This window comes from Mesocricetus auratus, unplaced genomic scaffold (assembly GCF_017639785.1).
Source record: "Mesocricetus auratus isolate SY011 unplaced genomic scaffold, BCM_Maur_2.0 Super-Scaffold_100027, whole genome shotgun sequence".
Taxonomy (NCBI): Eukaryota; Metazoa; Chordata; class Mammalia; order Rodentia; family Cricetidae; genus Mesocricetus; species Mesocricetus auratus.
Window position 1 is genome coordinate 18,394,960 of NW_024429208.1, and position 27,670 is coordinate 18,422,629.

Genomic DNA, 27,670 nt, shown 5'->3' on the forward strand with positions numbered 1-27,670 from the left:
TTATTGGTAATAGTTGTCTGCATAATTGTTTCTTATACAAGTTATTTCATTGTTGCCTGACATTCTAACATGTTTTCACCATAATATTTTAAACCAAGTACCTGTTCCTGAACATTTAGATCTTTCGCTATAATTTTCATTATGAATTATGTTGCAATGAGTATTTTTGTATATGACTCGCATTTTAAATCTCATTAAATTGTTTATTGTGGGAATTATGGCTGACTAGGGGTTAATGAATAATTTTTAACCATTATCCATTTGTTTTAAATCTATACTCAAATCTCACCTCAGATTTATTGAATGTAGACCCCCCAGGAATATAAACTGAGAGTCTGTGTTGCTGTGTGGATTTGTATAGGTGTGGAAAGGATTCACCATTCATCAAGCACCTCAAGTTTTTTCCTGTCTCTTTCCAGTGGTTATCCTCAGTGTCAGTGTCAGTGCTGCATGCTTTAGTATTGCTAGTGTTGTTGATGCGATTGCATCTCAGTCCCAGGTACCAAGGTTTGCCCTGTCAGTGGTGTAACTTCATGGCATTGAAGAACAATCGTTAATTCTTCTGAATTCTGCTCAGTGGGTGTTGAGCATGGAATGGCTGGCTGAACATTATTTTGTTCTGCCCAGCGTATATGGATGCACTCAATCTGGCTGAAGGGCTGGTTTGGGGATCCCCGTGGGCTTGGTTTATAAGCCAGGTGATTTACTGGGGATGAGGTGAAAGTGTCCATTGCCTCTGTGTGTGACTTCTCCAGTGTGGCACTCTTAGAGTGTCTGAACTTCCTACAGTTAGCTTTCCCCAGGATGAACATCCACAGAAACCACCCTGAGAGTAGGGATTCCAAAAGTCTGTAAAGCTGAAAGGATATTTATGAATTACATCTAGAAGTTATATCACAACCATGATGGTTTTATGTAATTGTGTACACAGTCACAGGTGTATCATCTAGACTAATGAGAGAGGGAAGAACAGACCCCAATTCTCCATGGGGAACATGTCAAAGAAACTTAGTGGCATTCCTGTGGTGTAGAACTGAACTGTCCAATGGGGCACCGAGTGCTTACACGCAGCTAGAGAAACTAAAAAGAAGTAAAAGGTTGCAGAGCAAGATATTTAGATTTCCAGCCTCAGCAGTGATATTTCAAGAGCCGCATGTGATCATATTGGACAGTACGGCATAGAATATTTCATCATTACAGAAAAACTGTTGGATAGATTTAACATAGAAACATCATTGAGACACTGTTGCATAGAGCGGCCCTTGCACTGTCTGACCCCTTCCGTGTCTGCCTGCATGGTGCTCTACTTTTCAGAAGGAGCGGTGAGCTTGGGCTCCTAGTCTCTGGTGGGTAACATTTGGAGTTCTGCATTAGCACTGACCCTGAGGTTAGTGAGAAACTCCGCTGGAATGTGGAGGCCCTAACTTAGGGCCAAGAAACGAAGTCCCGAACAGGAACTTGCATGAAGGAAAAGGAGCCAGGAGCCTTGGAAATGCTTTTCAAGGTTGGCAACTGATCTAGGGATGTTTCTGCAAAGACGGGTGGATAAGTGAAATAGTCTCCCCTGCGACAACGTGGCAAGAAGGACAAAGACTTAGTTCTGAGACTCCAGGCACAATGACTCTAGCAGAAATTAAACTGTGCTCTTTATTGCTGCAAGAGCATTTTGGTGAGATTGTAGAAAAATTGGAGTCCACCTAATCAGAACTGGCAGCCAGCCTCTTAGAGTAATTGCCCACGACACAGGAACATCACTGGACCAGGTGAAAAAAGCCCGTGTGTTCTCATCCACCATAACCTGGCACTGTATCGTGTGCATAAACGCAGTGTGGTGGAGTATGAAGCCCAGTGCAGCCGGGTATTGCGAATGCTTCAGTATCCCCGGTACATCTATACTACCAAAGAGCAGTACAGTGACACTGGAGAGCTGATTGTTGAGGAGCTCCTGTTGAATGGCAAAATGACAATGTCAGCTGTTGTGAAGAAAGTTGCAGACCGACTCACAGAGACCATGGAGGGTCAGTCTGGATCCACAGCTCTTAACAAAAGGCATAGGTTGGCTGACTGCTCCGATTTCTTAAGCCGTCTCACCTGCCTCTTCCCTCCTGTTGTGCAGATGGCAAGACCATGGACTATGCTGAGGTATCGAATGCATTTGCGTGACTGGCAGATACTCACTTCCTACAGCGCTGTCCCCTGCTTCCTGCCATTGGAAGTTCTGACCCTGGGCCACCACCAACTGCCCCAACCCTTGTCATTAATGAAAAGGACATGTACCTGGTTCCTAAGCTGAGCTTGATAGGAAAAGGTAAGAGGAGGAGATCATCTGATGAAGATGCTTCTGGAGAGCCCAAGGTCAAGAAAACAAAATACACAGATAACAAAGAGTCCATTCCAGACGATGGGATTTATTGGCAAGTCAATCTTGACAGATTCCACCAGCAGTTCCGAGACCAGGCAATTGTGGGCGCAGTTGCACACCGAATGGACCAGACAAGCAGCGAGATTGTGCGGACAATGCTCCGGATGAGTGAAATAACCACTCCTTCAAGTGCCCCGTTTACCCAGCCACTGGCCTCCAATGAGATCTTCAGGTTTCTGCCTGTCAGCTACAATATCTCTAAGCAAATCCTCGATCAGTACCTCACTCTGCTGGCTGATGAACCCACTAGAGTTTATTGGAAAGTTTGGTGACAGCGGTGGAGGAATGTATGTTTTCAACCTCCATAAGGCATTGGCATCCCTAGGCACTGAGACTCTGGAGTCTGTCATCCAGGAGAGATTCGGGTCTCGATGTGCCAGAATATTCCATCTGGTATTGCAGAAGAAACACCTGGAGCAGAAGCAGGTGGAGGACTTTGCCATGATTCCTGCAAAGGAGGCCAAGGATATGCTGTATAAGATGCTCTCAGAGAACTTCATATCATTCCAGGAAATTCCTGCAAACCCCAGACCAAGCCATCATTGCATCAATGCAGGCCACGGGTGCAGAGGAGGTGCAGCTTCAGGAGAGAGAGGAGGTGATGACAGCCCCTGAGGGCCAGCAGCTGGAGACTCTGAAATGCAACATTAACAAGTTGGATGCCAGTGAGATCTAGGTAGATGAAATCGAGGTATGGCAGGAAACAAATGGTATGAGACTGAAATAGCTTGTTAAAACTTAACCTGTCATTGCATTCATACTGTGTCTAGTGGGCAAGAAAACTAACCCAATGATGCTTTCATTTCTCACATTGGAAAGAAATTTGAGCATCAACATATTAATTATACTATGTAAGAGTACCAATACAGTATTGAAAAGCAGATGTATAAAGAGAAGCCATCAAATATTTTTCCTGTCCTTTCTGAACAGATTTAATCTTAGAGAAATAAAAAAATATGAAAAATTAAATTAGAGTGATAGAATTAGAAATGTGTTGTGTGTGTGTGTGTGTGTTACCTTTAAGAAAATAATATGCACAATGAACACTTAATCAAGGGCCCAGTAAGATGGTTTCATGAAATGCTGGTGGGAAATGTTTAATGGTTTAAGAAGGCTGTAAGGGAGCTGGGTGGTGGTGGTGCACACCTTTAATCCCAGCACTCAGGAGGCAGAGGCAGACTGATCTCTGTGAGTTCAAAGCCTGCCTGCTCTACAAAGAGAATTCCAGGGCTGTTACACAGAGAAACCCTGTCTTGGAAAAAAAAGTCTGCAAGGTTGGAGCTGAAGAGTGCATCTCAGAAACAGAGGGTCAAGACTACCATGTGTTCTTCTCAAAGTGGTAAAGCCAGCTACCCAGCAAGCCTTGTCAGTTCTGAACCCGACTCTCATGAAGCTCTCTGAATTAACTTCTGCTTTCATAAGAGCTGCAGGGATAGCTCTATTAAGTAGCAATGGATGGGTTGCAAGACATCAGAAACAATGTTGAAAGCCTATGGACAAATGAATTAGTGCCTTTGAGATAATCAAGACACATATGACATAAAAGAAAAGAAGGAAACTGTTTAGAAGTCAGTTCCCTTCAAGACAATTAACATGAGATTCTCGGCATGAAATGTTCTTTTGTTCTTGTATGTGTATAGATGTTTTGGTTCTATTAAAAAATGAATTAATGATCTTTAATACAACTCTGAAGCTTTTGTAAATGAAATAATATATTCCTAGAACTCAAGGCTAGAGAGATGGCTCGGTGCTTAATAGCGTTTGCTGCATAATTACGAAGATTAGAGTTGACATCTCAGTACCCAATAGCAAGCAGGGAACCCCACACATGCCTGCAACCCCACTTCAGAGAGAGTGGAGAAAAGAACACCAGTAGGGGTTGCTGTCTGCCAGTCTAACCAAGGAACCAGAGATTCAGGGAGGGACCTGGTCTCAAAAGAATTGGAGGGGAAGAGATTGAGGCAGGACACTCTGCGCCTTCTTGTGTACACATGTACTCTTCTACACAAACAAGTAAACAATAGATTCCCAGAGATCATGAAAAACAAAATCAGGAGGTGTGAAGAGAATGGAGACATGTAGGGATCCAGGAGGTTGGGATGTTACTGCTTACACAGACACACACCCTTGGCTTTCTTTGTTTCAAAACTTCAGTTATCAAACATCAAAAATGTGCTTTTTATGTTATTTAAATATTCAGAGTTTTTTCCCTTTGCTGTTCCCCCATCCCCAAACAATAACACTTTGAAAAATCCCCACTAATGTTTTCTTTTCTGATAACGATTTAAAACTGTTTTATTTATATTGCAATTGCCACTGTTTACTTCCCAGGCATGGCAAGCAATTTGAAATTCTCACTAGAGAGGAATATTTCAAGGCTAAAGCAAATTTGGTGTGCAGTCTTCCCTGGCCACACGGCCACCACTCCTCAACCATGCAAGGTTCTTGTTTTATGTATATTAGTGTTTGTATGCATGCACATAGGTGTACCGTGTGTGTGTGTGTGTGTGTGTGTGTGTGTGTGTGTGTGTGTGTGTGTGTGTGTGTCTGGCAATCAAGGAGGCCAGAAGAGGAGTTGCAGAGAGGGCCATGAACCGACATCTGGGCCCTCTGGAAGAGGAGAAAGGGTTCTTAACAGCTAGGCCATCTCTCCAGCCCCACAAATTGCTTGTTAATGTTCCCTAAAAGCTTCAGGGTTTTTAAGGGACATCTGACATCACTCACAGAGCATCAAGAAAGCTATGCTTAGGGTTTCATATGCTCATAGGAAAAACGGTTGTGTCCTAACTCAGCAGAACGAGTCCTAATCATCTATATGAAGGGAAAGTAAGAGTGGAGTTGCCCGTGACTCTGGGCACAGATCTGCCTGCCTCTGCTGGTCTAGAGATTTCCTCACACGCTTTTGTAGGGTCTCCTTCTTCCAGCCACATTGTGTCATTTCCTCTGATCCTTTGCCACGCCCCTTTCTTCAGCTCTGTGATTTTCCTGGTGGGAAGTGAAATGAGACAGAATAAACCTTCAGTTAAAAAAAAATGCTGTTACAAGATTTTGTACTTAGCTAGCCTTGGGCAAAACTCGGTTATAATAGAGTTACTTAATTACTGAATTGCACTTCTGTTCAGAAACCTACACCGATCCCCAGGCACTGTTTGTTGTCTTGGGGCTGTTATAAAGAAAGTGTCATTACTCAAGGAAGAGGTCTTTTTTCAGGTTTCTAGTGGAGTGAGACCCTTTCTAATTGCAAAGCTCTGACCCTGCAATCTAATTGCAAGATATAATCTGTCCTTGCAAGGGACCATGTACCCTCAAGAAGGCTGGTCCTCTCTCGCAGCTCACAAACAGGCCCATGTCTCCAGAGAGCAGGTGTCCTGTATAGACGGTGGGTGGCATCTCCAACAGGGCCAGCTCACAAGGCTGGGATCTTCAAGATTTTGCTTGCAGCATCACCAAGCAGTAGTGGGAGAAAGGAGAGGGTGCAGGCATGTTCACCTGACAAGGCCTGGGAGAACCAGAGGCCGAGAGAACCTTTCCACTGTGGCTCAGTATTCAAAAACAGTGTCATTTTAAGTTCTGAAGGATTCAAAAGCACAAATGGCAGGAAATTACAAGCCCACAATTTGAGTGTTGAATTATTCACGTCTCTTACATGCTTTTTGAGATTTGTGTTTTAAATCATAAATTGTTAATTTTAGTTCCTCTGGCCTTACTCATGGTGTCAAATACTGAAACAAAACATTTGGATTAAAAATTTATCTTTTGAATCCATAAAATTATATAAACAGGAAATTTAAATAATTTAACTCTCAAAGGCTGAATTCTTTTGGGTAGGGAGGTAGGGTTATAGCATTTATATTTCTGAAGCTATTAGAACTTAAAGTTACATTGAGATTTTTGGGGTTCCCTATTATTAGAGGCCAGAAAGTAGATACCCCAAGGATACTATGTAGTATGTGTAACACAAATATATGCACACCAATTCAATGTTTAGATTTTCATTGTTTATTGCAAATTTACTAGTTTCATGCTAGGCATTGTTTTAGTAACTTGCAAAAAATAAAACAGACCCTTATAAGTATGTTCATTTTTTTCTAACAGTTTATTTCAGAGTTTGCATTTAATCATTATTAGTAAATGATTTAGAAATTATAAAAGTAGTAAATAAGCATTTCCGAGAGACGGCTTAGCAATTAATAGTGCTTGCTGCTCTTACAGAGGATCCAAGTTTGGTCCCCAGCACCCATCTTGGGCCGCTCACAACAGTCTGTAATTCCAGCTTGGCAGATCTAATATCATCTTCTGGCCTCTGTGGGCATCTGCACAAATACAAATATGGCGCACACACACACTTACACACACACACAGATACACACACACACAGAGACACAGATACACACACACACAGAGACACAGACACACACACACAGAGACAGACACACACACACAGAGACAGACACACACACAGAGACAGACACACACACACAGACACAGACACACACACAGACAGAATAAATCTTTTTAAAAAGTAGAGAATAAGAGATTTTAGGGTTTTTTCTCTTAGTATAGAATTTCTCTATGCATTATAGTATTTCACGTTAAAGAGTGGATCCTTGAAGATTGTTTCTGCGTGAGTACATAGGCTGTTCAGAACCTTACTCTCTCCATTTTACATCCTCTCTCTCCTCAAAGGTGCAACCCTCATCACTCAGCTGTCATATTTTATTTCCCCGAGAGAAGCAGGCAAACAAAAACAATTGAACATATGAAAATGTCCTTTCATCCATCCTTCAGCTGCTATGCATGACTGTGGTGAGGGTTAAATAAAGCTGACAGCCTTTATTGCCGTTCTTAATTTGAGAGGCCAAGCACCTAGAAAGACCCCAGTCAGACGCCAACCATGAATAACAGTTCTGTGGTTCTTGGAAAACACTGACTGTTACTTAAGACAAATTTGTTGAGCTCATGGATAATGATTCCTTGCTCCTTTCTTATGTAGCAAACTGATGTGTTTTGGGTGTTTTTGAGTTTGTGCTCTTGTTTACCGAGTGTTGTTTATCTGTGCTGTGGAGAAAGGACAGGGAAGTGTTTGCATACAGGGGGGATGGGTTAGTGAGGGGTAGAAGTCTGCTTTTAATGGCAAATAGAAAAACTGCCCATAGTCTGAGGCAAATGCTCATGCTGACTTTTCTGTGTCTTTGAATGCCTTGTGGAGGCTCAACGGAACTCCTTTGCTTCCAATTGCAGATACTACTAGGAGGTCCAGCTGGGTCAAGTTAGAGGTCAAGGACTCATTGTGTAAATTGCTTGTTACAGCTACTAAAAGGTAATCCCTAAATATTGTATTGGAACGAAAGACTACTATGGGATTCATGACAGTCAATGTTGCTATGTCTTTTCTTCTGTTCTTACTTGTGTGTGGGGTCAGGAGTAACAGTTTCTTTCTGTCCTCATTTGTTGAATGAGTTAACCCAGGGACCAGCTGCTACTTGTTAATTAGCGGTGTCAGCACACAGGGAACTTAGCTTTCCTTTTGTTTTCTTTTCCTTGGCACAAAGTCAGTTTTCTTTTTTCTTTTCATTCTGTTTGTTGCTGTGGTAGTAGTTAAGATAGGGCCTGTTGTGCCCAAATTCTGAACCCTCAAATCACCAAGAGGTCCATTTCGATGCAAAAGCAAAGAGTCTTTTATTGTAGTTGTTTAACGAGCTAACCCCATTAGCTCGGGCCCTTCATCCATCCACCACAGCAGATGCCTGGAGAATAAACCCTGAGAAATCACAAGGCAAGGATCTTATAGGGCAGCGTAAGGGGAGTGTCTAGGGGTATGCAACAGTCTCAGAATTGGTGGGCTTTCAGGCTTGGACGACCTACTCAGTGCTGATTGGTCAACTGGTTGTTATGGCCCATAGGCCCTCCCAGGGCAGTTGCTATGCTCTGCACATCACTGTTGTGCACTTGTCCATAAAGCACAGCCCCACCAGCTGACTTGTGATTGGTTCCTTGCCATGACCAGAGCGGGAAGGGCAAGTGTCAGGTGAGCACATGTTAGCCTGTCATGGCTGCTAAAATGGGGCTGGGGGGGACTGGTCCCCTTCAGTCTTTTTTTTTTTGGGTTTTTCGAGACAGGGTTTCTCTGTATTGTTTTGGAGAATGTCCTGGAACTTGCTCTGTAGACCAGGATGGCCTTGAACTCACAGAGATCTGCCTGCCTCTGCCTCCTACTCCCTAGTGCTGGGATTAAAGGCATGTGCCACCAACGATTGGTGGTCCCTTCAGTTTTATGTAGTCCAGGCTGGCCACAGCTTGCTATGTAGTTGGGAATGACCTTGAACTATGCTGATGTTCCTGCTTCCATCTCCTGATTGTTGGGACCACTAACATGTAACAATGGCCACTGAATCCAGTGTTTTGTGCATTCAAGATGAACATGCTGTTAACTGAGATATACACCTAGCCCTAACCTTATTCCCCACAACCCTGTTTTTTTTTTTTTGAGTCTATGTAGTCCAGGCTATCTTTAAACTTGTGATTCTCCTGCCTTCATCTCCCAAGTGTTAGAAAAGATCAATTTTCTTCTTTGCTCCTCTTACTATATAAAGTTGAATTTAATCATCTTAATAGTGGAGAAACCAAAGACCAAAGAGTGACCAACTTTACTCAGACCAATATAGGAGACTGTTTGCTTGTTTGTTTGTTTTTTTCGTAAGCTTTCTGTCCAAGCAACTCTGAAAACTTTATGAAGGAACTTTATGCCTCAAACAATCTTCTTAGCTGACATAATTAATCATAAGGGGATTTAGTGTTTATGGTTTGAATTGGGTTCAATTAAAGAGTAGCCACTGTCCACCAGAGAACTGAGCAAGTGTGCCCCCTGCTTCTGTCTGCCAATTGATGTGCTAACTTCTTAATGGGTTGGCTTTTGTCACGCAGAGCAGCACAGGAATATACTGGCTTTCACTTGTCTCCAGCAGTTTGCTCTAAGCACTGCCTAGCAAAAAGGTTTTGAAATTGAGGGGGGAGGGGAGGAGCCGAACATTAATACACAATGAAGGTCAAGAAACCCACAGTACAGAGGGGTTTTGTTATTCTTTCAACATTTGTCACCAGATGCTTGTTTCAAATAAGTCTGGTTTTTGAGAAATGGTTTTCAAGACTTGCTTAGATGTGACAGCTGTAAATGTCCCCTGTGAACACTGCGGAGGCAATCTCAGCCCAGCTGCTCGTGTTTAGGGCCATCCAGAATGAAAATGCTGCTAGCGACAGATTCATTTCTCCCCCTGCAATGGTTCTGACAAACACTTAGTGCCAAGTACGAGAATGGGTTTCTTGCATTTCCCTCTTTTGCCTGCACTCAGCACTAAGATTCCTTCCTGCCTTCTTGTCTACTGAGGGTTCGAAAACACAGCAATGGAGGCATCGTGGTCAAACCAGCAGTAAGTGCTTGTGATCTGTGTGAGGTGTAGGGATGGAGTTGCGGGTGGAGAAATGGTCTCTTATAATTGTTTTGCAAGACAGAAACTATTGGAAAATGGAAAGTGATAGATATATACCTGTGCTGGATAGTTTAGAATCTAAATTAAGAAACTGTTTCTAGAAGATCAGGCTGTAGGCAAACCTGTAGGATATTTTCTTAGGGATTGATGGGTGAGGTCCCAGCCCATTGTGGGCTGGTGGTCCTGGTTGAGCATGCTATGAGGAGCAAGCCAGTAAGCAGCACCCCTCCACAGCCTCTGTGTTGGCTCCTGCCTCTAGGTTCTTGCCCTGTTTGAGTGCCTGTGCTGACTTCCTTTGATGATGAACAGTGATGTGGAAGTGTAAGCCAAATCAACCCTTTCCTCCCCATCTTGGTTTTGGTCATGGTGCTTCATCACTGCAATAGTAACCCTAACTAAGCAATATCAAATTCACTAACAACATTACAATCCACAGAATAATCTGATTGTATATTTGAATTCTCTTGAGGTCATTCATTGCTTTAAAGAGCAGTATAGAACTGCTTTCAATATATTTTTAAAAGTTACATAATTTTTATTCTAGATGATACATATGTATATAATTACATATTAATGGGGTATTGCAGTGCTTAGGATTAACTGTCGACTGAACAAAATCTAGAACCACTTGAGAGATGGGCCTCTGAGCATGGCTGTTGGGGAAATATCTTGATTATGTTAATTGATTTCAGAAGACTCATTTTAATTGTGAGCAAGACCATTCCCTGGGCAGCGGATCCTAGACTTTAAGAATGAAGAACGTGAGTTGACCGTGCATTTGTTGCTTTCTACTTCCTGATTGTGGATGTGACATGACCAGCTCCTGCCATGTTGACTTTCCCACTATGATGGAAAATACAGCACCCTTGAACTGTGACACAAGCTACATCTTTTCTCCCTCCAGTTGCTTTTGTCAGAGTATTGTATCGTGGCAACAGAGAAAGTGACCAAGACAGAAACTGTGTCATATGTTATTATGTGTAATGCTCAGATCAGGATGAACCGTTCATCTCTTTAAACAGTAATCTCTTCCGTATGGTAAAACGCGATCATTTCTTTGCAGTGTATCAGTTTAGGTGAACTTTCTGCTATAGAATCTTATAAGGTATTCCAAAGATTGGGTCTCTATGGTTAGCTAGTGGCAAGCTCCATTCTCTTACTCTTAGACAGGCTTTATTTGTGCCAGAAAGATATCACCCCATGTAATTTTGTCTGTTATCAGTCAGAGAAAGTTCTCTGTAGAGGCTCAGGTGATTGGATCAGTCTCTTTCCTCTCCCGTCTTAAGGCCAGCCATGCCAGATAATATGATAGACTAGTGGGGTTGGAGGAGAGAAAGTGGTGGAGGAATGAAAGAGACAGAGAGATACAATGGGAATAAATGTGTGTGAATGGCAAGTTCCAGCGATCATGTTTGCTCTTTACATGATGGTATTAGTTCTACAAGAACCTGAGGTCCAGGGAAGGAGGCTGACTGGTTGTCTGAACTTGGTTTAAGGTGAGGAGGGCAGTGTGAGGGTTCCTGCACAGGAGAGACTTGTATGGTTTCAGTGTCCCTTGAGATGTTTAACCAAAATGTCTTAATCTGTTTGTGTCACTGTAACAAAATGTTACACACAGTGTGGCACATCATCCCTAAGAATACATTCTTCATAGTCCTTGGGTGCTGGACGTCTGATGTTGAAGTGCCAGCCTGGTTGGTTCTGGTTGAGGGTGTGCTTCTGGGTTGTAGACAGTCATTTTCTGGTTGTATCTTAGCATGGCTTAAAGAGAGATTGGAAGCTGTATGGCCTCTTTATATGAGGGTATTAATCCCATTATGTATGCCCTACCAAGCTGATGTAATTTTCATTCAAAGCACTCCCATCCAAATTCAGTTTCTTTGGGATTTCCATCCAATATGGGAATTGTGGAGGACAATCATTCAGTTCGTTATCAGATGTGGTAGGAGGGTAAATAAGGGGCAAACATTCAGTTCATTCCATCAGTTTTGGTGGCAGGAAGATGAGGGAGGGGCAAACACTCAGTCTATTACCAGTGTGGGCAGAAGGGGGAAGGGGTTGCAAAGCTTAAAAGCTGCTGTCAATCAAACAAAATATAGTCACCAGGCAGTGGTGGCGCATGCCTTTAAAGCCAGCACTCTGGAGGCAGAGGCAGGCAGATCTCTGTGAGTTCGAGGTCAGCTTGGTCTACAGAGCAAGTGCCAGGATAGGCTCCAAAGCTATGCAGATAAACCCTGTCTCAAAAAAACAAACTAAACCAAACAAAAGGAAACCAAAACAAAACCCCAAAAACCAACAACGACAAAAAATGACGAAGTATAGGCATAATCCATCACTGAGGGGAGCCAAGGTAGGAACAAATCATGAAGGAATGCTGAGTTTTAGCTGACTCCTGCTTAGTGAGCCTTCCTATATAGCCTAGGACCACCTGCCAAAAGAATAGTGCTGCCCATAATGGGCTGGGCCCTCCTACATCAACTATCAATCAAGACAATCTCTCACAGGCATGGTTACAGGCCAGTCTGGTCTGGCAAATTCCTCAATGGAGGTTTTCCTTTCAGATTCTAAACTGTGTCAAATTGACCAAGCTAACTAGGACAGGTGTTAATTCACCAAAGGGGATTTATTCATTGCTGATTTAGAGACAAAAATGGAATGTCTGTAGTAAAAGTGAGGCTGGGTGGTGTGGAGAGTCTGGAAATGGATGAGTTTATGGTCCAGGTCCAGCTCTGCCTCTCATCTGTAAAATGGGACATGATATCACAATAGCACCCACTTAATGTTTTTTTATGGGAGTTAAATTAATTAATATTGACAGTGAATGTCAACTAGTACCTGTCACGTAGTAAACACCATTAAAAAAATTACTCAGATACATTTTGTTCCTTAATGAACTTGTGTGTGTGTGTGTGTGTGTGTACGTATATATGTGCATGTATGCAGAGACTAGAAGCTAGCCTCAGTTTTGTTTCTTAGGAGTCATTCACCTTGATTTTCTTTTCTTTTTGAAAACTTATTTATTTTATTTTATATGCATTGGTATTTTGCCTTGGGTGCCAGGTCCCCTGGAACTAGAATTACAGACAGTTGTGAGCTGCCATGTGGATGCTGGGAACTGAACCCGGGTCCTGCTCTTAACCACTTTCTTAATTATCTCTCCAGCCCCTTCTTTTTTTTTCTTTCATGCACTCTTCTCCTCTCCTCCCCTTCTTTCCCTTCCCCTCCCTTCTCCTTTTCCTTCCTTCCTCCCTCCCTCCCTCCCTCCCTCCCTCCCTCCCTCCTTCCTTCCTTCCTTCCTTCCTTCCTTCCTTCCTTCCTTCCTTCCTCTCTTTCTTTCCAGGACCTTATTAGGACCTGGGATTCACCTTGTAAGCTACACTGGCTTGCCCAAGGTATCCTCCTGTGTCCACCTTCCAAATGCTGGGACTATAAGCTTGTACCACCATGCCTCAGATTTGTATGTGGTTTCTGGGGCTCATGTTTGGGTCCTCATGCTTTTGTGGCAAATCATTTAGCAACTGAAGCACTCCCCATGGGTCCTTGGTGAAATTTCAAATCATTATCACATCCACGAAAACAGAACATCATGCAAAGAAGAGTCATTTGACTCTGGCCCAGGAGGCAGCCAGGGGGAGAAATAAATGCAGTCCTAAGATTTAGGGAGTCTTTACCTTAGCCACCTGCTAGCTGTGCCATGGTAACAACTCTTTCAATATCTCAAAATCTCCATGTCATCATCTACACTACAATTTAGGAGACACAGTATGATTGAAACTGCTGGCTATCTTTAATGTTCCATAAAATGTTGGTCTCCCTTATTTCCTTGAAAACTTGGGAACAGAGCTGAATTGATCTTCTGTTGGCAGTGACACCAGAGAATGAAATCCTGCACTGAAGAGGAGTTAGCATTAGATAAGCCCATAACTCTTTTCTAGGTTTGAGAGTCTATGCTCTGGCTTGTAAGGAGCCTGCCCATCAAGGTTTGCCATTGTATTACAGGAACTAAGGAAGGGTTTTCTTGTTGCTGTTGAATGAATGAGATGGGACTGTACTAAACAAGGGAATCAAATGAAACGATTCCTGGGGAAGGTTAGCTTCTTGTGAGTCTGGCTTTGGGCCATAGCCTCATGGTACAAGTCCTCCCCAGTCAACTCTAGGCTGGTTCTACTCGAAGGTGCCCAATTTCATCTTCTGCGCTAAAGATTAGGGTCGGGTCATTTGGCTTTTTTTCTCTCTTAGAAAGCTTCCGATTGTTATGGTTCAAAATAAAGTACGCATCTTCAGTTTAGAAATCTAATAAAAACCCTTTGGCAGGAGTGTGAGACGCTGTAATGCATCCTTTCAACAAACCCATCTCAACAACACTTCTTGTCAATCAGAAACGCTTCAGGGCGCCCCCTCCCCTCCGTAATGACTTCTGAAGTTTGAAAGGATGGGTGTAAGGATGTGAGAAGGACTGGAAATGGGCTTTAGAGCGGTGCTAACTTGTTTGTTTTAAAATCCACTCTCTGATTTGGGTTTTGAAAAGGGTTTAAGAAGCCGCCTCCATTAAAATGTAGACTGATGAGGTGATTATGGTAATGAGAGTGCCGCTTGCCTCTGGTTTGGAATCAGCTGCAAGGCAAACTTCTGCAAAGGGAAAAACCCGATCTGAGAAGCTTCAAATGAAGCGGGAGAGGGGAGAGGGAGAGAGAAGGGGGATGGGAGGGAGGGAGGGAGGGAGAAACGGGGTGGGCAGGAGGGAGGGGGGGGGAGAGAGAGAGAGAGAGAGAGAGAGAGAGAGAGAGAGAGAGAGAGAGAGAGAGAGAGAGAGAGAGAGAGAGAGAGAGAGAGAGATACTGTTTCACCTGTAAGTGTTGGGTGAAGCCAGAAGATAGGGAAGATAGGGAAGATAGGGAAGATAGGGAAGGGATGGTGTAAAATTTTGCCTCCGGAAAGAATGTGAACTCATGAACTCTCAGCAGCTGTGGTCACCTGCACAAGACCTGCACTTACTTGATCAAACTAGCTAAAATTCCATCATGGAGGTCGTGTGTGTGTGTGTGTGTGTGTGTGTGTGTGATTATTCATGAGGAGCTATTGGTAGAGGGCAGCCGCTGGGGAAGAAAGAATCTTCTTTGTGGGCGTGGCCAAGGGTAGGTTGCCCTTGCTGCAGTGGATGTCTCCACCCCACATCCAAGCAAATCTGTAGTGTAACTGGGCTTGGTAGTTATTTTTAAAAAGAGAGAGGGAACATGAAGTGGGAGGGAGTCAGGCTGTGAGGGGTCCATGGGGAGTTTGGAGCGGGTTGAAGGGAATAAAGGGTAGATGTAATCACCTTTCATTGCATGAAACTTTCATTGTATGAAACTTTCAAAAAATAAATAAAAAAATAAAGCAAGAAACAAAAGCGTTGGGTAGCTGTTAAGGATGGAGAGACCTTGGGTATCCACGCAGATCTAAGGCAAACAGTGTTGGGCTGGAGAACTGGGCTGCTTCCAGCTGAGGTATCATCAGAACTGTGCAGAGGAGGCTTTTCAGGAGCATAGACTCTCAGATCAGATAGCAACTCAATATAGTTAGACCCGATATTCTAAGAACCATGAATACATGCTAATTTATTCAAGTACATTTGCTAAATGCCTAGTGGGTCAGGGGGAGGCATTAGGAAATGATTATGGCTGCCTAGCTTTGTCTTCAGTCAAAGAATCCCCTTTGCTTAGAAGGTGATTGGAGGGAAAACTGGAAACAACAACACGCAAATGACTTTGTGAATCCATCATCTCTAAAATATGATGATTAGCCGGGTGGTCGTGGCACACGCCTTTAATCCCAGCACTTGGGAGGCAGAGGCGGATCTCTGTGAGTTAGAGGCTGGGCTGCACCAACAGCCTCCAAAACAATACAGAGAAACCCTGTCTCGTAAAAAAAAAAAAAAAAAGATGATTAGAGTATATCAAATATTCTTATGATAAAGTATGTAACAGTAGGTGGAGTTACAAGAAGGATTTTCTTGAAATATATGTGTGCCAATATACAATTATGTATATTCTTTTTTTAAATAAAAAGGTAATTATTGGCTGATTGTTGGTGGTGCACACCTTTAGTCCTAGCACTCGGGAGGCAGAGGCAGGTGGATCTCTGGGAGTTCAAGGCCAGCCTGGTCTACAGAGTGAGTTCCAGGACAGCCTCTAAAACAATACAGAGAAACGCTATCTTGAAAAACCAAAAAAAAAAAAAAAAAAAAAAAAGGTAATTATTGTTTGTAAACTAACTGAAAAAAAAGTGCAAATCTGTCTGCTTTGCTAGAAGTTAATCGGCTCCTGTATCAGTGAGTCTAAGAGTGTAGGTTTGTTGTTTATTTAAGGGCAGCATTTGGAGTCTTGTAAATATCTTCAGGCGATTTCAGGCGATTAACAAGGAATAAGAGAGCCCTGCTCCAATGTGTCCTCAAGGCTGACTAAGTCAATTACCTTTCTCTCTCCACCAGCCTCATCTGCACCAACTCATCATAATATGAGGAAGAAAATGCAGGTAAATGATAAAACACAGGCTTTGAGAATCTACCTACCTCTTGGGTACCCGGGAATTTTACTGTGAAAAGTATATAGCACACTGAAACAATAATTAGACTTCCATTAGAATTTTTTTCAAGCTTGTGTGAGTTTTGAAATCAAAGAGATGTGTCCCCAAGGATGATCCATATGAAACTGCTTTTAAACCTGTTTTTTCTTGATGTATAAACAATTATTTTCCAGCTAATAGAGGCCAGATTCTATGCTGGGAGCTTTGGGCTCAACGATGAGTAAACAAGATACAAAGCCTTGTGAGTAACTCCTCTATACAAATATTTACAACTGTATAATTACTAACGTGGATATTCTAATTGCCATGGTGCCATTGACCCTGTCTGTCTAGTATGCACTAGGGGAGGTGCTCACAGGTGGAATGGTCCAGTTTCTAGAGAGAATGGGAATTTGCAAGCCGAGGAGGGTGTTGCAACCCTTGAAAGCAGTGGAGAAAGGTTGTGCAAGTAAACACTCTTTTAATCCATCACAATTTCGTGCTATCCTGGAATCTATGCCCCCTCCCTCCCTCCTTCCCCTACCTCCCTACCTGTCCTTCCTTCTTCCTCTTTCTCCCTCTCCCTCCTCTCTCTGTGTGTACCTGCACTCATGTTCAAAGGCCAGATGAAGGTGTCACATGTCCTCCTGTGTCACATTTGACCTGTTTCTCTGAGAGGCAGGCTCTCTTGCTGAACCTGAGGCTCACATATTTTCAGTTAGGCTGGGTATCCCCGACATCCTGTCTCTCTGCTCCACTCAGCTCCCTGGTTACAAGTATGTCACACACCCAGCTTTTATATATAGATACTGAGACCTCAGCTCCAGTCAACGTGGTTGTGCAGCAAACATTTTCCCTCTCTGTCTTTTTTGTCTCGCTTTGTAGCCTTGGCTGGTCTGGAACTCTTTATGTAGACAACACTGGCCTTGAACTCAGTGATCTGCCTAGTTCTGACTCCAGAGTGCTGGGTTTAAATGTCTGTGCCACTATTCTAGCTCAAGAAATACTCTTAACTGCTGAGTCATTTCCCCAGCCCTCCTGGAATGTATTCAGTGAGCTTCACACAAAAAGAGCTGGGAGACATTATCAAGTATGGAAACCCACTGGAAAAGGGGCATTTGATAAAGTTGGTAAGGCTAACTCAGTGAACCCTCATGGCTATCCTCATAACATGTTTTTCTTTCCATCCTACCTCCTCCCATTACTATTACAACTCTCCAAATGACAGAAGTGGGAGGAGAGGCTTCTGACATTTTCTTGTCTAGAGCTCCTTTTGTTCTGACTCATTTATGATCTATAGTCTTTCATCATAGTGCTCTGAATATCCCAAGTTCCCTAAAATTAACATAGAGTTAATTGGATTGGATACCATTAGAGGGATAGGAACTATCATAAAACATGTGGTTGGATTCAAGGACATAAAAATAAAGGCATTATGCAAATATTTGGTTATTAAGATATTCTGCCTGGAGGGGATAAAGTCAGATAATAGGAAATGAATGAGAATCAAATGTCTTTTTCTTTTTGTAAGCTTTAATACCAATTTTCTTTAAGAGGAATACTTGGGGGACTGGGGAGATGACTCAGTTGGTAAAGTGTTTGTTGTGTAAGCATGAAGACTCATGTTTGATCCCCAGCACCTACATACAAAAGTGTGTGTGTGTGTGTGTGTGTGTGTGTGTGTGTGTTTCGGGGTGGTGTGTGTGAATGAGATGGCGTTGACAAGAAGATCCCTGGGACTTGCTGGCTAGGAGGTCCAGCTGAATTGGTGTGATTCCAGTTAAGGGAGAGACCTGGTCTCAACACAAGTAATATACCTACAGTGACTTCTGAAGTCGGCTCACAGGTACCCTCTCACTCATTAATGTGTACCTGCATGCACACATGTGAACACACAACACACAAGTAGCTTTTCACCTCTTTGGTAGCACGTCTTTGCAAACACAAGGGACTAGATGCATGAGACAAACTTCTGGACTCTGGGTGATAAGACACTATGAAGTATGGCAGATGGAGCTATAGAAGGGGAAGTGAGATGGCAGAGTGGAAATGCTGAGACCAATAAAGTAACAGGTTTGATTGCAGACTGCCTGGTCTGGCCTATGTGTGTGTGTTTTTCTTCCATGTGGGATAATGCTTGTTGTTGAACATCTACCATGAATAATGTTTCATCGTACACACATCATTATAACAGTCAGATGGTAAGCTAGAGACCGATTCTGTTCTCACAGTAAGAGACTAAGATGGACCTTTCTGAAGACACTTTCTCTCATTTACTTGTTGAGAACAATTGGAATGACAGACCATGACTAACTCATCTTCTTTGGGCAAGGAGATTCTAACCGGCTATCTCATTGACGATGAGATTTTTAAACTTGATGAAATTTAACTCTGGGGATCCTGCATCTAACTGGAAGAATTCAGAGCACTGACTTCACTAGGAATATTTTCCTGTTTGATGAATCATTTTGATGCCTAGATATATCAGTGTCCAGCATCTCAGATATTATTTGGGAGAACCCAAGCACTCTGGCTCTATATGACTTATTCAATAAACTCCAGCCCAAGCAGCCTGTGACTGGTCAGTAATAGAGATCCCAAGGGGTCCAATTTGTTCTCAATATTATTTCTGTAATGGCTTGGATATAAACAATTAAATGTTTTCCTTTATAAGAGTTGCTGTGGTCATGGTGTCTCTTTACAGCAATAGAAACCCTGAGACATTGGCTCTGGAGGAAGATGGTCTGGCTTTTAAACTTTTAGCTCCATCACTCAGTCAAAACATAATCAAAGTATAATACTCAAAGGATGTAGCTCCTCACAGCCACTCATGTTCTTTAACTTTAAAATGGGGAAATTAATTGCAACCACCTATCTGACTGCTGTGGAATTTGAGTGCTGTGGAACTGAACTAGAGATTGCACTTAGAGTACTTGGCCGAAGGGTTGGCACATGGTGGCTAATAAGTGCCTATCATCACTATGCTCAGCTATCGCCACCACCATCATCATTATCACCATAGTCATCACCTCACCACTGTTAATATCTGCACCCTTTCCACCTTTCAGGATGGTCAATAATAACCACCCGGGGCTTCGATACCATTTGATAAATTTTGATTCTTTTCTGCTTAGAGACACTCTTCATGTCCTTGGCTTACTATTTTGATAAATGTAGAGGCATCGTGAGCCAGATATGTGTGAATCAGTCATAGGAGGATTTGAATATATAGAACAGATAGAATTAAAAATTGAAACAATGATCTAAAACTGCAAGGCGACATTGAGCAGAGACAAGGGCACAGAATGACATTCAGATGGAAAGGTCACAGAGATAAAAATAAAATTGTACAATCACAGTGCTGGAAGGAAGTTAGCCTGAAAAGGTCTCGAGGAATTTGTTGACTAGCAGCTGAGTCTGAGGACCTGATGTGAGCTTTCCTTGGACAGTAACATGGAGCGAGGTCACGCTAACCAGGGTACACATAGGCCAAGTCAGGAAAGCATCAGTCCTGCTGTCTGTTGTCCTGGGCAGCAGAATCAGCAGTGTCATTATGATTATGTGGGGTAACTCCATGATCATTTTATTGTGTCATCAAAGGTCTGAGCTTTTTAGCTGTGGATAAAAGAATTCGGGCTGGGAAATCTGTTAAATTATTTGGTACTGCTCACTGTGGCTTGCAGTTGAGTACTTGTGCTAAATATTAGTTGAGGAGGAACATCCGTTGTTCTTTTCCTTTTAAAAACATTGTAAATATCACTTTTATTTGTGTGTGTGTGTGTGTGTGTATGTGTGTGTGTGTGTGTGTGTGTATGTACATGTGTGCATACTATTGAATGTGTGTGGTGGTCAGAGGACAACCTTATGTAGGTGTCTCTCTCGTAGGAATTAGGTCCTAGGAATTGAACTCAGGTCATCAAGCTTGGCAGTAAACACCTTAGCCCACAGTTCCGCCTCGCTGACTTTACTGGTGGGGGCAAGAGAGTGTGGGTCACCCTTCCTTCTCTTTCTCTGGCCCTGCCAGTGCCTTCCTTCTCTTCAGTACCGCCCATCTTGCTCTTACTTAGTTCAAGGCCTCTTGTGAGTCTCATCAGCTCCACTAGATCTATGCACCAGAGGCTTCTTCTTGAGCCAGCGTGATGACGGCTTCACCTTGGGTTTCCAAAGCTTCATAAGAACTTGTATAGTACAGCCAATAGGCTGTTCACAGTGGTTCAAAATGTAGCAGCATGCAGTGGTAGCAACAGGAGTAGCTCGACAAGAGGATCAGACTGGATGAAGGGATGTTGTCTTTCAAGAGGTCCCACCATTAGGAGGAATGTCTTGTGATTATGACAGATTACTGGACTAGCATTTTATCATCTGCACAATTTATTTATGCTTTGGGGGGTGGTACTGGGGTTGGGGTAGGGGAGAGAGCTGGGGCCAGAGGACCAGAAGTTTATCGAGTGCACCGAAAGCTAGTACAGTACAGAAAATTTGGGTTATTGAGGTTATTTTAACTGCTTTCATTTTTAGACAGGAGAGGTTTGCGGACATTTGGATTTGATCTCTTTTAGGTGGGGGTCTACTTGGAGGCAATGATTGGATCTGATTTCCTAGTTCATTTAGAGCAGCTATTCAGGCCATGCTAGACCAAAGAAGGAGGGTATTTGGCAAACAGAACTTTGGAGAGCAATTAAAGCAGGCCATTTAAACTGCAACTTAAATGAATTGGAGAACATTGTTCTGTACATTTCTGAGCCATAACTGATGCACAGTTGCTCCACTGTACAGCTATATGAATACTGTTCTCAGTACAGTAGGGTCTGGGTAGCTGTTTCTCTATCCTTTTTAATTCCATAGCTTGGTTCTCTTGAAGATCTTCAAACACTCCCCCACCCCAGAGTTATACTCATACACACACATATGCGCACGCATGCATACTTACATGCACACACTCCCACACACACTTCGTGAGTTATATCACTTAAAAGATGTGTCTTACATGAAATTGCTTTTAAAGGTGACACCACCCTAACTGTAATTACTTTAGTCACTGCAAATGGAGGTGGAGCAGACAGATGTCTGGACATTGTAACAAGTGTATTTTTCAGAGTTGTACATCTTTTTTTGTACTCTAAGGAAGGGAGGCTATTGAAAGATTGATTAGAGAAAAAAAAAGAAAAAAGTGCTTTTTGTTTTGTCTCTTTCAGTGCTGTTTTGCAACTGGCAGTCAAATGTCTGTCTTGTTTTTAGGAGAGACATAAGAAAAGTTTAGGAAAGCCATGGTTACATAGGCATTCTCAAGGCTGAGAAAAGGGGAATATTCAATGTGGGCTATATGGCCAGAGGCTTGGGTGTGTAGGCAGAGGCACAGCCGTCAGTAGATGTAGCCTGGGAACATAATGATGTCCAAGACTCCAGAGGTGAGTTGCAGGTCAGACATGACCTTGTGGATGAGGGGCGGCCATGAAAGCCTAGACCTTCAAATGCCTTAACCCTGTGTCAGTTCCTCTCATGTGGGAGACAGAATTCAGCAAGGAGAGAAATCTTGAGTTGGCTATTTTTTTTTCAGAATTGATGAAGACGACCAACTTTATGTTCAATAAAGTAAGGATTCAAGCGCAATTTTTCATTCAGTTTTGGACAAGCAAAGTTATGTCTTTGTGTACTGAGTCTATTCTCCCCATTGCTGTTGCCTTACAAGGTGCTGATGGTGAATTGTCACTGGGGTGAACTGTTGCTCATCTCTAGAGAACACTGACTGTGCATGTCAAGAGACTTACAGAGGCATTGACTTGTGACTGTGTGGCCTTGGGCAGGCACTTTCCCTTCTGAGCCTCTCAGTCTTCCTCTGTGAGGACCAACAGGGACTTCCTATCTCAGTGGCCAATGTCTCTGGGCCTATTGAACACTTTGTCTAAGGCATCTTGAATCCTGCTGTAGGCAGGATGATTAAGGTGCTTTTATGAGTAAGTACTACTAATTGTTCAAACATTTGTAGATCCCAATGCAGTCAATAAAATACAGTTAACTCATTCAAAGGCACCACTACATTTGTATTCCATCTTGTAACTACTTATCTTCTCAGTTGAGCAACACAGAAATTATATCTACTATTAATACATTCTGGAAGAGTCCCTCAGCTTAAATTTTCATCTGAAATTTGAATTTTATGGGACCAGCAGATCCTTGCAGAGTCAGTCCACATCCTATTGGCTACAATTTCAAAATAGGCTTTATGATAATTAGGGACCAAGGTTACAGAATTATTCTGGAAATTATTGGTTATCTTACTGGAGGTGACAGGGGGTGCTAATTGATTTATCTTAGACAGTCGGCAAGACATCTTTTCAGTAGAGATAAAAGTTCGTCACTGTATGCAAAATGATCTCTTATCTGATATTGAAGAAACACCCCCTTCTCTTTCTCTAGGAAAGTGTTTTTTTTTTTAAAGATTTACTTAAAAGTAATCTCTGTGCATGTATGTGTCTGTGTGAATATGCACATAGGCATGTGTGTGTGTGTGTGTGTGTGTGTGTGTGTGTGTCTGCTGAGACCAGAAGAGGGCACTGGATCTCCTGGAGCTGAACTTAACAGTTGGTGGTTGTAAGGTGCCCCATGTTGGTGCTGGGAACTGAACTCCGACCATCTGGAAGATTATCAAGGTCTCTTTACCACCGAACCCTCTCATCAGCACCAGGAAGATTTCTTGTGGTAAAATCCTATATTTAACTCTTGGTCTTTCTATCTACTAGCTGTGTGACCCTAACCGAGTTACCAAACTTCCTGAACTAGATAAAACCTTTGAAAAGAGAGGGTAGAACCACTCATCTCAAGGGAACGCTCTGGAAGAGAAAACACTATGTATGAACTGTGACCCCACAATCTTGTCTGGCATATGGAAAGTCTTTAAAAGAAAATGTGTTTGTTTAAGGCAAACATACAAACAAAACAAAACACATATACACACACAAAATAAATTAAAACTCGATTTTCAAATAAAACATGCAATTTAAACATCGAGTTGGCAGCAGTTGATGTCACATGCTCAGGTGGCACCTTGAGCCAGGAAGGGTTGGTTACGCTTGTTCAGCCCATACATGAGCCATGCGGTCCCACCACCTGCAAGGCAATTCCGTACTCAGTCCGTCTCTCCAAAACTCAGAAGAGCTGTTTCTTTTTGTCCCAGTCCTTCCCTTTGTCTCTGAACGAGTTCAGAGAATACTGTTGAGCAGCCCTCCCTCCAGCAGTCCCCCCCCTCCCGGCAGTGCGAGCCCCCCAGGCGTTTCTATTGTGAGGTCCTGAGGAGAACTTGAATGGATTGAAGGGGCATTCAAAATCATTTATTTGGAATGATTTCCCTCTCTGGTGAGGAGAGGAGGCACAGATGGCTGAGTCAGGTTGCCTGCCAGCTCTTTCCTCACACCAGGCATCAGGTGAATCCAGGCTGTGGGAAAACTCGCTGCTGAGGGGAAGGCTTGATGGCAGAAAGAAGCCCGGGAGCGCTTGCCTTGGTTTGGTCTCTGGTCCACCATGAAAAGCAACTGTTTTGGGTGGCCAGAAGTCTCTGCTCCGGTGTAACAGTGTAGGAAATACTTGCAGCACTGCGGACCCTGAGTGGCAGAGGGGATTATCTCTACTGGTTCCTTCAGGGATCGCTCAGGTTGGATGCCAGGGCTTGGCTAGGAATAACCCGTAGCTGGGAGACTGGAGCCTGCCTGTCCCCAGCAGAAAGCTGCCAGGATGCAGGTTTCCTACCATCACCTGCTGTTCTCTGCTTTGCCAAGCGACTGAGTGCCTGGCCGCTTGCCTCACCCTGAAGCCATCAGGAAAGTTGTTTCAAATTTCCTCCACTCTGATCCGAGGGCTCCAAAGCAGCAGCTCCAGCTGCTTCATTGACTCATTCCTAAACATTGCTAATCTCCCACCGAGCAAGCAAAGTTCTTTCAGGTTCCGCCGAGCAGAGGGAACTCAGGTTATCAAAGGTGATGGTGTCGCTGTGGGGGGTACATGGGCAAGAGAGAAGATGGAAAAGCCTCCTGGTTAGTTAGTAGGTATGCAAGATTCATTGGTGGCTCCAGGAATCTGGTTAGCCTGATAGGGCAGCCCGAAAAAATACAGTAGGTAGGGTGCTAAAAACCACAGAAATGCATCGTTTCACAGTTCTGCAAGCTAGACGACAGAGTGAGGGTGCTGCTTCCTTTCGAGGGCTGAGATAACCTCTTCTGCCCCTCCCACCCCACTTCCGGTATGATGCATTATCCATCCATCTCCACCAGATTTGTGTGTGTATCTGTTCTAGATTTTCCCTCTGCACAGTTCCGAGTCACTTGGTGACCCATTTCCATCCACCCTAATGACCCCACTCTAATTTGGTCATAGGTTCATAAAGACTCTATGTTCAATTAAAGTCAAATTCTAAAGTATTAGGGAGTGAGATCTTCAGCCTACCAATTGAGGGCCACATAGTTTTAGCCTATAATAATCGCCTGCAGACTCAGCCGTAGCTTCCCAGGAATATTACCATTCCTTAGTTTCCATAGCGATTTTTATCTTACTGTTTTCTCTCCACTCTCTCGTGACTTGTGGGTTCTGCTGTCTCATGACCTCCACTTCTGTGTTACTGTCCAGCTCTCAGGCTCTTTTGGAAGCTTTGAAACTCCCAGAGCATCTCATTGACTTCGTCACTCACTAGTCTAGGCTAGCACAAGCCTCTTGGGAAGCTTCTCCTCTCTTGTCACTGCACAGTCACACTGTCCTGTGACTGGCGGCTTCCCTTAGGCTGTGACTTCTTGACCAGTTCTGCCTAGGCCATGGTCTGGGTCTCATGGAACACAGTCTAAGATCCTGGGTAGAAGACATCTATGCGGAGCTCAGAGAACCACTTGGGTGTCTTCTCAGCTGGGCCCACCTGGACCTCGTGGCCTCGTGTTTCTTCTTCCAGGCTTCTACTGCATCCTTTTCCTTCCAAGGAATGTTTCTATGCCTTTAGTACACAAGAGAAGATATGGCGGTAACTGAGGCCACATTCTTTCTCTCCAGATATCAAAGACAACTTCCATATCAGACCCAGCATGTCCTTCTGTATAAACTCCCACTGGTCTCCTTGGGTCAGGTAACTACAGATAGTCTGGGAAGGGTCACAAGAAGGGAGTTCAGGACTGGTCTCTTTGACAGTCTCTCTGTCCTGAGTTTAGGATTCTACTGTTAATGAAATGCTTTCCCCAAGTATTAATTCTTACCACATACTTGAGAGTGGGTATTCCTCGAGTTCTCCCTAAACATAGGAGATATTGGAAGCTCAGAGAGACTAGAGCATGTGTTAGTTGACTAGGTCTTTGTAACAAAGAGTCATGAACTAGGTAGGGGTACTAGCAAACTAATTTTTGGAAGACTAGTATTGCTCCAATATTTGGACCAGATAAGAACATGAGAAGGAAGGAAAATTGTAGGTCAGTATTCCTTATGAATATTAGGTGCCAAACTTCTCAATAAAATCAAGGGGCTAGAAGAAGGATAATAAAATCATGCCCAAAAGGGGTCTGCCCCTGGAATTCTAAGATACCTCTTATTTCCTATGCAAAATCCTGTCATCTTTGGACTAGAACAATTTAACTTCTTTTCTGCCTGATATCTTTCATGTCCTCCTGCTTGAATGCTGTGCCTAAGATTTCTCGCACTATGTTGGGAAGAAGTGTATGAGTGGGAAACCTTGTTTTTTTTCTTCTTCTGTTTTTAGAGGAAATCGCTCAACTTCCTGTCTTTGAATGTAATGTTAGCTCTGGGATTATCATGTACAGCCTTTATTTTGTTGAGTTATGCTTTTCTAAACCTAACTTTTGAGAATTTTTATTATGCACACTTGTTGGATTTTGCCAAATGTTCATCATTTTTCATCTATTGAGATGACCACATGGCCTTTGTCCCCCATTCTTAAATGTAGTGCATCACATTCATTGATGTGTACCAACCATCCTTGCATGCCACCACATGTATTAATAGCTCCTGTAGGAAGCCAGTCCTTTAACACAGACCTTTGGTGGATATTAAGTATTGATACTTTAGAAAGTCTGAACAGGCAGTTCCTCAAGAAGACACAATGAATGTCCAATGATAAATGATGAAGTGATCAAAATCACTAGTCAGGAAAGTGCAAGCACAGTGACATATCACTTGACACTTGTTAGAATGACAATTGTTGAAAAAGATAAGAGACAATAGGAAGTGTGATGCCTGCCCTAGTTTCACGTATGTTGCTATGATCAAATATTCCAACATGAAGCTACTTAGGGAAGGAAGGGTTTATTTGGTTTATAAGCCTAGTTACTACCCATCATGATGGGGAAGTCAAGGCAGGAACTTGAGGTGGCTGGAAGGAATAGAGGGAGGGGGTAGGAGATGACTGTCTGCATACTTAGCGATATCTAGTTTTCTATACTCTCATACAATTCAGGCCTTAAATACAGGGAATGGTGCAATCCACTGCCAGGCAGGGTCTTTATAGATCAATTAATGAAATCAAGACAAAACCCATAGACATACCCATAAACCAACTCTTCACTGAGACTTCCATCCTAGGAGATTCTAGGCTGTGACAAAATGACAAAATTATTGCAATGATAATGTGGAGAAGAAGCAACCTTGTACATTGTTAGTGAAAATGTAAATTTGTAAGCCATCATGGAAACCAATCTGTAAGTTCCTAAAAACAATTAAAAATAGAGCTACCATATGATCCAACAATCCTACTGCTCAGTATATAGTCAAATGAAGTGAAGTCAGTAGGTTATTCACTGTACAATAGCAAGAAGTACAATCAATCCAAGAGTCCATTCAGTGAATGAATGGATAAAGAAAATGTGGTATATTATATACCGTAGGATTTTTATTAAGACCCACAAAAGGAGTTCCTGTCATTTGTCAGTGTGGATGAACCTGGAAGACATATGCTAATGAAATAAGACAGGGAAAGAAAGGCAAACACCATATGATACCACTCATGTGCAGATCTTTAAAATGTTATACTCATTGACAGAGTAAAGTGGTGAGTGCCACAGATTGTGGGTTGAAGAAAGGAGGTAGAAACAGTCAAAAAGTTCAAATTACAATGAAGTTTTATACTGGGCAACATGATGACTGTGATTACTAATAGTATGTGGCACGCTTGGAAGTCTCTAAGAGAGTAGGTCTTAAAGTCCTCCGCCACAAAAATCACTGTGCAAGGTTATGTATA

The 27,670-nt window shown here is 42.9% G+C and overlaps 1 pseudogene; it reads left to right on the forward strand.

Moving 5' to 3' along the window:
• The first annotated feature begins 172 nt into the window (after nucleotides 1-172).
• LOC101836975 overlaps nucleotides 173-27,670 on the forward strand; it is a 112,435-nt pseudogene continuing 84,937 nt past the window's right edge.